The sequence below is a fragment of the Panthera onca genome, chromosome C2 (genome assembly GCF_046562875.1).
Source record: "Panthera onca isolate mPanOnc1 chromosome C2, mPanOnc1 haplotype 2, whole genome shotgun sequence".
Classification (NCBI taxonomy): Eukaryota; Metazoa; Chordata; class Mammalia; order Carnivora; family Felidae; genus Panthera; species Panthera onca.
This window is the reverse complement of record NC_138347.1, coordinates 152,317,700-152,328,104: the sequence shown is the minus strand read 5'-3', so window position 1 is coordinate 152,328,104 and position 10,405 is coordinate 152,317,700.

The following is a 10,405-nucleotide window of genomic DNA, read 5'->3' as shown; positions in this document are numbered from 1 at the left end:
TATTATTCTCACAAAAACTGGTAATTTATTATATCACAAAGATATCTATAATTGCCGCAAAATAGGGAGAATACAATCTTCTTTAATCACAATGCCATAAAATGAGAATAAAATATATGTGTTTTTAATGCTTATTTTTGAGAGAGACAGAGCATGAGCTGGGGAGGGGCAGAGAAAGAGGGAGACAGTACCCGAAGCAGGCTCCAAGTTCCAAGCACAGAGCCCCATGCGGGGCTCGAACCCATGGACCATGAGATCATGACCTGAGCTAAGTCTGATGCTCAACCGACTGAGCCACCCAGGCACCTCAATAAAATATATTCCTTAGTCCCACCTGGAGAAAGACTTCTATGAATAGTTCTTGGAGCAAAGGGGACACATAAACCAAAATTTTAGAGCTTTTAAAAAATGATAATGAAATCTGAGATATATTTAAAGCAGTGATAGGTGAAATATAACAATACTGCAACACAATGTGTCAACTATACTCAAAAATTTTTAAGTACTGTAACGATGAGAGACTAAAACGTAAATGAGTTAAAAATACAACTCAGGCAACAACATGCTGGCAAGGATGCGGAGAAAGAGGATGTCTTTTGCACTGCTGGTGGGAATGCAAACCGGTGCAGCCACTCTGGAAAACAAAATGGAGGTTCCTCAAAAAATTAAAAATCGAACGACCCTACGACCTAGCAATTGCACTACTAGGTGTTCATCCGAGGGATACAGGTATGCTGTTTCCAAGGCACATGCACCCAATGTTTATAGCAGCACTATCAACAATAGCCGAAATATGGAAAGAGCCCAAATGTCCCATCGATAGATGAATGGATAAAGAAGATGTGGTGTATATATACAATGGAGTATTACTCCACAATCAAAAAGAATGAAATCTTACCATTTGCAACTATGCAGATGGAATTTCGCTAAGCGAAATTAGAGAAAGACAAATATGACTTCACTCAAATGAGGACTTTAAGATACAAAACAGGTGAACATAAGGGAAGGGAGCAAAAATAATATAAAAACAGGGAGGGGGACAAAACATAAGAGACTCTTCAATATGGAGAAAAAACAGGGTTACTGGAGGGGTTGTGGGAGGAGGGATGGGCTAAATGGATAAGTGGCATTAAGGAATCTACTCCTGAAATCGTTGTTGCACTATATGCTAACTAACTTGGATGTAAATTTAAAAAATAAATAAAATGGAAAAAAATACAACTCAAAAACAAAAAAAAGAACAGTGAACAAGAGGGGGGGATGTTAGAAGTAATGATAAAATCACATGTTGGAAAACAGGAAAATAAGGAGTATTTTGATTAGTTGGGGAAAAAATAGACAAGTCACTAGCAAACTTAATCAAGTAAAAGGGCAAGGAAGTAAAAATATAAAAATAAAATGGTGAAAAAATAAAACAAAATAATTTTAAGGACTATTTTATACAATCCTACAAAGAAGTTTAGAAACCTAGATGAAATGGTAATGGCCTAGGAAAACATAATGTGTAAAATGACTCCAGTAGAGATAAGTTTAAGCAGACTAATTTTCATAAAGGAAATGGAAAAGGTTGTCGAAGAGCTATACTATGAAAAGGACTCTAGGTCAGATGGTTTCACAGGATAATTCTGCCAAACTTTCATAGTTAATCCCTTTGCTATATAATGTATTCCAGGGCACTGGAAAAGAAGAAACACTTCCAGATTATTTGTGTGAAGCAAATCCAACATTGATCCCTATACTAGATTGCAAAATAAACCCCAATTCTTCATTTATCCCTACATCCACATACTTCGCAATGGAGTTTTGTTGTGCTCTCCCTCCCTGACTCTGGGCTCGGCCGTGCAAGTTTGGCCAATGGGGTTTTCACAAACAAGATGCAAGTGTGGCTTTGAAAATACCTTATGTGGGGCGCCTGGGTGGCTCAGTCGGTTAAGCGTCCGACTTCAGCTCAGGTCACGATCTCGCGGTCCGTGAGTTCGAGCCCCGCGTTGGGCTCGGCTGATGGCTCAGAGCCTGGAGCCTGCTTCCGATTCTGTGTCCCACTCTCTCTCTGACCCTCCCCCGTTCATGCTCTGTCTCTCTCTGTCTCAAAAATAAATAAACGTTAAAAAAATTAAAAAAAAAAAGAAAATACCTTATGCAATTGAGGATTTCTCTCATTTTGCTCTCTGCCTTTATTATGAAAATTTTGTGTCTAACCTAGCCTGACCAAAGCCATCCTGGATCAATCAAGGTATCTGACTGTCCCAGACAGATGAGTGGGTCCACGTGAGACCAGAAATGCTGCCCAGCCAAGTCCAACCTAAATCACCAGCCTATGGATTTGTGAGCTAAACACATACTTATTATCTTAAGGCATTGGTATTTAAAATGATTTATTCACGATAACAGACAACTGATACAGGGACGCCTGGGTGGCTCAGTCGGTTGAGCTTCCGACTTCGGCTCATGTCATGATCTCGTGGTTCGTGAGTTCGAGCCCCGCATCGGGCTTTGTGCTGACAGCTCAGAGCCTGGAGCTTGCTTCAGATTCTATGTCTCCCTCTTTCTCTCTGCTCCTTGCCTGTTCACACTCTGTCTCTATCTCTCAAAAATAAAGAAACATTTAAAAAAAATTCTTTTAAATGGACAACTGATACAGAAATTGGTGCCAAATCAAAAAAAAAAAAAAAATAATATATGTGGCATTGGAGCTGGGCTGTGGGTGAAACTTGGAAAAATGATGAGAAAATTATTTTGGGAGGCTGAAAGATGCCTGAAAGAAACCTAGCACCTTGTAGTAACTTGGAAGGTGGAAAATGTATCTACTGAACATTTGGGCTTGAGGAAAGACATTCCTAGGCAGGATGTTGAAAATGTCAACTATCACTCGGAAGAGAATTAGCCAGGTTTAAAGTAGAATTTAGAGGGAATGTAAAGGTGCTAGAATAATAACTCCTCTTCATCCCTTTAAGCCATTAAAAGATCTGACTTAAGATACAGCTTTAAGTAAAAACAAAGTCAAGGACTGAAAGACCCTTTGCCAAGACCTCTGAAAGAATCAAGGCATTATCAAGGCATTGAGAAAGAATCAAGGCATTATCTAATAAACTTTTCCAGTTGATTAAGATGACTTCGAGGAAACATGAGATTCCTGTCCCTCAGCAGCTTGATTGATACCTTAAAGTATCAGTGATTAAACCCAGAGAGCAAGCAAGATCTCAAAAATGATGGGGTATGGCTTTTGGTGTAGAGAGTGGATTTAAATCAGGCACAGAAGATCCAAAGAACTTTTTAGGGAGCTATACTAATAAAAAGTGGCATCAGCCTAGATTAAAAGGGACTACATGTAAAAAAGACTCCGGGCCCCCAGCTTTCTTTGGCCAGGACACAGGCTGAGGATGTTGTTCAGAGGCGTGTTTTCCAGTGCTCTCTTCAGAAGTGCTCAAGGAGGGCAATGCAAAGTGAAAGATGTAGACGGTGAAGCCAAGAGCCTTGGGAAACAACGGACAGGGATGTCACTTCCAGTGTGGCAGATAAACTCCAATATGGCCTGCAATGACCCCTGCCTCCTAGTAGTCACACCCTTGTGTAACTCCCTCCTCCTGGGTGTGAGCAGAACCTGTAAGGTGCTTCTACACTAGATCTTAGCCAAAAGGCCGAGAAGCTATTGTAAGGTGCTTCTAATAGAATCTGGCTAAAGTGATGGTACGTCACTTCTGTAATTATGTTAACATATGATTCTAATTTCTATCTTTCTAGCGGACTCTAATGACTCTCCCTTGCTGACTTGGATGAAGTAAGCTGTCCTGTGGAGAGACCCACAAGGCAGGGAAGTGAGGGCACTTTCTGGCCAATAACCATTCAATAGCTGAGGCCCTCAGTCCAGCAATTAACTAGGAGCTGGATCCTGCTAACAACCACATGACTTCCCTAGTCAAGCCTCAAATGAGACCCCCAACTCTGGCCAACATCTTGATTATAGCCTTGTGAGAGGTTCTGACGCAGAGGACCAGAGGACTCAGGTAAACCGTGCCCAGTTTCTGAACCCACAGAAACTCATAATAAATGGGTGTTGTTTTAGTTTGTGGTGATAACTAGTTATTTACTGTTACGCAGCAATAGAAATTCAAAGCATTCCCCATCTATAGAGCAGAGGGACCTGCTCATACACTCCCAGTGGGACTTGGGAATTGCTATGGACCAGTGACTGCTATCTGCTTCCATCCTGACACTTCCCAAATGATAGCTCTTTTGCTATTATCTTGTCTCTGTTTTCGTCCACTTATGTTGGCCATGTGAGAGTCTTAGCCTCTCCTATATCTGGTTCATACGTCCTTGGCTCAAGCGTAGGCGCAACCAGACCTTACTTAGATGGTGAAATCCTAAACCCGACTGAGATTTTCGAGGGCTTTGGGATGGGAATGTGCATACTCTACATGTGGAAATGATGTGTTTAACTGCGGCCAGGAGGAAAAACTGAGACAGCTGCCGAAATGGCCCCACGTGCCTCATGGTGTCCGCATACTTTGTTGCACGGCTTTGTCACGCTCTCCCATTCTGAGTAGGATTGGTTGTGTAACTTGGCCTTGGCCTCATCAGTAAATGGGACACAAGGTGAGGCTCGAAATGACTTGCCTGAGTGAGCCTTCTCTTTCTTGTAAGAGCAGCGTTACTGCGGTAAGAAGATGACGGGCACGTGGGACAGACCCTGGTTCTTCCACGTGCTCCCAGCCAACAACTGGTTGAACTGCAGATGTGTAAGTTAGCCCAGCCGATGTCGTCGGAAGCACCTCAGTCACATGAGCAATAAACCTTTTAGTGCTGTAAGCCTCAGGCTTTCTGGTTGCTTGTTAGGCAGCGTGATTTTAACAGTAGTTAACAGCTACAATACCCAACCTCATAAAGATAAAACAAAATAAGAAACCAAATATCAATCTCTTATTCATAGCAATGAAGTTATTGCCAATTTTGCCAATTTGTAATGATTTAGTGTAAATCATAGGTATAGGGACGTCTGGGTGGCTCAGTCAGTTAAGTGTCCGACTTCGGCTCAGGTTCGTGGGTTCAAGCCCTGCTTGGGGCTCTGTGCTCACAGCTCAGAGCCTGGAGCCTGCTTCGGATTCTGGGTCCCCCTCTCTCTCTCTGCCCCTCCCCCACTCCCACCCCTCTCAAAAAAAATAAACATTAAACATTTTAAAAAGATCATATTTATAAATGATACATTTGTCAAATATCATTGGATTAATATCAATAAGAAAATCCCCAAAAGAAAGTATCAGCAAACAGAAAGCAACAGGGCATTGAAGATGATTGATCATGACTCAAGTGCAGCTTAATGGCTGAGTATTAGAAAATCAGTGAATACAATTCCCCATTTTAATAGATCTAAAAAGCAATTTGATTATGGTTGCTGAAAAGTCCTCTGACAAAACTTAACACTCATTCCTGATTTAAAAAAAGAAAGTTGGGGCTCAGGTCACAATCTCTTGGTTGTGGGTTCAAGCCCCACATCGGGCTGTCTGCTGTCAGCACAGAGCACACTTCAGATTCTCTGTCTCTATCTCTCTCTCTCTCTCTCTGCCCCTCCCCCACTTGTGAGCTTGCTCTCTCTCTCTCTCTCAAAAATAAACATTAAAAAAAATAAAAATAGAGTCCCTGGGTGGCTCAGTCAAAACTCTGACTTTGCCTCAGGTCATGATCTCATGGTTCCTGAGGTCGAGCCCCGAGACAGGCTCTGTGCTGACAGCTAAGAGCCTGGAGCCTGCTTTGGATTCTGTGTCCCTGTCCCCTCCCCCCATCTTTTCCCCAGCTCGTGCTCTGTCTCTGTCAAAACTAAATACTAAAAAAAAAAAAAAAAAAAAAAATTAAAAATAAATAAAAATTGAAAAAAAATCCTTGACGCTTAATTTCATCATCTCTTCTCTGTTTCCATTGACCATTCTTTCTCCTTCTTGTGGGTCACATTTTCTTGCCTTTTCACATGTCTGGTAAAGTTTTTTAAATGTTGGGCATTGTACATTTTTTATTGTAGAGAGTCAGAATTAGTTGAATTCCTTTAAAAAAGTGTTGAACTTTTGTCTGGTAAGTACTTAAGTCACTTATGTATCCGCTTAATCATTTCAAGGCTTGACATGGTGGGCTTACGGTAGCCTTTGTTCTTGGCTAGTTTACTTCCGCTACGGTGGAGTGACCCTTTGTATCTTCACTCTGAGTGTGCTGGGTATTTAATGAGGACTTTCCACTCTGGATGGTAAGAGCTAAAAACTTCCCTTTCCTGTGTGAGTTCTTGGAGCTCATAGCTTATAGCTCTTCTGTTGTTGTTTTTTTCTCTCTCACCCCATGGAATTTCATTATGTGTATGTGCAACTCAGAATTCAGGAAAAGACCCAAGGAGACTCCTTTGCAGATGTCCAGCTTTCTTTATGTAGTTCCCTTCTCTCTGGTACTGTACCAGAGTAAAGTTTGCTCTTAAATTTGCTATAGCCTTCTTTTTTTCTTTTTAGGCAAAACTTTTTTTTTTTTTTTTAATGTTGATTTCTTTTTGAGAGGGAGAGAGAGAGACAGAGCATGAGCAGAGAAGGGCAGAGAGAGAGAGAGAGAGATAGAGAGAGAGAGAGAGAGAATCCGAAGCAGGCTCCGGGCTCTGAGCTGTCAGCACAGAGCCCAATGCAGGGCTCGAACTCATGAGCCATGAGATCATGACCGGAGCCAAAGTCGGATGCTTAACCGACTGAGCCCCCCAGGCGCCCCGTTAAGTTTGCTATAGTCTTCTTGATTTTTAGTCTCACTCTGTTCTCAACTCTGCAAGGTTGCCAGGCTCTGCTTGGGATACACTTCCTGCACTGTGGACTGGAATTTGTCTCCAGGCAGAAAGCAGGGGCAATCATAAGGCTCCCTTCATTTTTTTTTTTTTTCTTTTCTCAGGGATTACAGCTTGTATCATGTCCAAAAATAATTGCCTCCTATATCTTGTCCATTTTTCTGGTTATGGTAGATATAACATATGACAAATGCCATTCCAGTTACTCTGCGATGGCCTGAGGAAAATTGTTACCCAGCTCAATTTTGATTCCATTTCCAGCAGTTTCTCAATGTAGGAATCTGACCTAAATCGGAGCACTGGGGATGCCTGAGGGGCTCAGTCAGTTAAGTATCCAGCTGTTGATTTTGGCTCAGGTCATGGTCTTGGCGTCTTGGGATCGAGCCCCACATAGGGCTCTGTGCTGGGCATGGAATTTGCTTGGGATTCTCTCGCTCCATCTCCCCCTCTCCGCCTGCCCCTCTCCCACTTACAAGTGCACACACTCCCTTTCTCTCTCTCTCTCTCTCTCTCTCTCTCTCGATAGATAGATAGATAAAACAGAGCCCTGGCTAATCAGTCTTAAGAGTTCACAGAGACAAACTCTTCTAGCTATTTCTATTTTTACCACAATCTCCTTGCATTCGCTTGCTGTCAGATTGGGGAAACCCCTCCCAGTTTCACCTACTGTTCTTAAGTTATTGAACCACGCTTTCCGAGGAATATCTCCTAGCTGTTTCGGATTCTATTGTTCTTGGGGATCTCATCCACCCTGTTGTTTTCCTCAGGTGCCCCTTGCGCACATGCTGGTCCATGAAGCTTTCATTGCTGTTGGTAGTTTGTAGGTTGCCTCCGTTTGCTTGTATTTTTGGTGTTTTGGAGGAAACTTTGTCACCTAGTTTTGTTGCAAATGTATATGGATATTCTGTTTTTGTTTCCATGTAGTTGCTCTGTGAGGATTTTGGAAGATTCGAAAACTATACAACCAGCAGCCTAGCCACCATTTTCCTGGAATCTGGTAGAAGTTTTAAGAGCCTGAATATAATTTACCATGCTCTTGCTTTCTGTCTCTGCAATAATAGAAGCATGTGTCAAAATGTAGCCTGCATTAGCTCGTGTCCCTGAGTTATTACAATGAGTAGAACTTGCTTGGTGACTCACCATGGACAGGTAGCATGAGCGAAAAGTAAATTTGGTTGTTTGAAGCCATCGAGATTTGGAGATTTTCCATTACCGCTGCATAATCGAATCTATTTTGAGAGACCTTTCTACCCAACCCAATTAATTTAGTTGCCTTCAAGATGGCCACCATAAGTTAAGAAAGAGAGAATGGGGAGAAGTATGAAGAGAAGGGGGAAAAGAAATAAAAACAGTTGGAGAGTTGTCGAAGTAACTTTTAATGTTGATGGCACATAGAATAGATTGGAAATAGATAGCTTACTAAGGTTTGGTTCACCCCCATTATATAGAGTGGGGTTCACCCCCATTATATAGAGTGAATAGTACCCTCTGAAATCTTTTAATGTGGTACTGCTGTAACTAAATTACCCACTAATATGTTCTAATATATATTACCCTATATCTCTCATAATTACCCACTATAGCATCTCTCTAACCAATGACTCTCAGAAGTTGAAAGAGGCAGAGGCCACTTGACTTTTCTTTAAAGTGAAGAGTTCTTCAAGTAAAATTACAAAAATTGTGGTTATTTTAAGGGTTTACCTTGACAAATGAATGCATGTAACCCTCACAATAAAATGCCTTAGAACTATTCGGATACCATGTCAAATTATAATGCTATAATTTTCCATCCTACATTATTAGCCTGATACTGAAGGATGCTCAATTGTTTCTTCCCAATTCCTTGGTTTCTGACTATGATCATTGAGAAGGGGCGGGGGGAGAGCAGGGGGATAGTGGTCCTAAACACAGAATTCCTGAATGGCAGAACTCCCAGCCATAAGTTCTATCGTAGACATTTGCTACTTTGTTTGTTTGTTTGTTTGTTTTGCCTTTCAGCTGCCAGTTACCTCATGTCTAATACCAAAGGGGGTATTTAGTGCTCTTGTAGTTTCAAAAGAACAGAAAACCCAAACCAGACTTGATTTTCAGATACCTACATCACCTTTCCCTCCCAGCCTAGTATTGGTTCACGAACAAAATGGTAGCAGAGATAGAGGCTAATCTCATGAGCTCAACAACATGGATTTCAGCTCTCCAAGAGAGTCAGGGCAAGAGTATCCAGCAGTGGCAGTGGAGATCGTGGGGGCTCTAAGGTAGAAACATCCTTAATGTGTTCGAGGAACAGAACGCAAGCGAGTGTGTCTGCCTGATAATGAATAGCTGGAGAGGAAGAAGGGCTGATTATGTAAAGCTTTGTTAGTCATTGTAACAGGAAGCCATGGGAGGATATTAAGGACGGGAGTGACGTGATACTAGGTCCATGTTTAAAAGATCATTTCAGGTGCTATATAGAAGATGTATTGTTATAGGCAAGAAGGGAAGCAGGTGACTAGTTACAACCCCTTCCAGCTCACTGCTATTGCAGTGGTCCAGATGTGAGAGGTTGGGAGGCAATGGTACAAATGGAAAAAGTGGCTTGACGGTTGATGTGTTTTTGAAGCCAACTTGCTGAGGGACTGCACACGGGAGAAATCAAGAGCGGCTCATAAAGTTTTGGTCTGAGCGACTGGTTGGTTGGTTATGCCATCGACTCAGACAGGGACAACTGGAGAAGTAGATTTGTGGTGAAAACGGGTAATTCTGATTTGGCTAGGTCAGGTTGGAGATGCCTGATAGGCTGCCAAATGGAGATGTCAAGTAGGCAGTTAGATATACAAATTTGGAGTTCTCAGAGACATCAAGGTAGAAGACACAGATGTCTTGGCAACGTGGACCACCCTGAGCCCTTATTGTGATAATCTAACGTGGTATGGAGTAGAAGAGAAGAACCAGCCAAATTCAATTGTTGGCACAATGGGTTATAGTTGATACCTTCCAGTAGGGAGGAGGCAGTGATTTATCGTTCCTAGAAAAGACACTTATTCTGAATATGGAGTTCCTTCCCCTGCCATCATGTGTCTCTAGATGTAGCATCTGTAGGATTACCGAATACCTTATACGCAGAGGGTATCCCACACTACACTGCTTCTTGCTTAGCTCATAGCAGCATTCAGTTCTGTGCTAAAAGGCCCATATAGGGATTGCGGCAAGGAGGTGCTGTCATTTTCCACAGGATTTTCCAGAACTGGAAGGGACTCGGAGAGTCCGATCTTTCTGGGCACTGACTTCAAAGTGTGGTCCCCGACTTGCTCCTATTTTCTCTGAATAGGGCTTCTGCTTTTCGAAAAATGCAAAGCACAGAAATCGAACCTCTTCACTTTCTAAGGAAACTGAGGCTTAGAGAAGAGAAATAACTCAAGACCCCCAGGCACTACCTCCTTCTTGGCTGCTCTCGCCCTGCTCCTAGAAAGGCTGTGGCAAGCCGGGAGAAGCCAGAGGACAATTTCTGTATCCAAGGATCCTGCACCTCGTCTCTGACTTGTGATGGGCTTTCTTTCCCTCTTCAGCTGGGAGTCCTATCATGACCCTCCCAAGCTCTGGTGTGTGACAGAGTAGGATCTG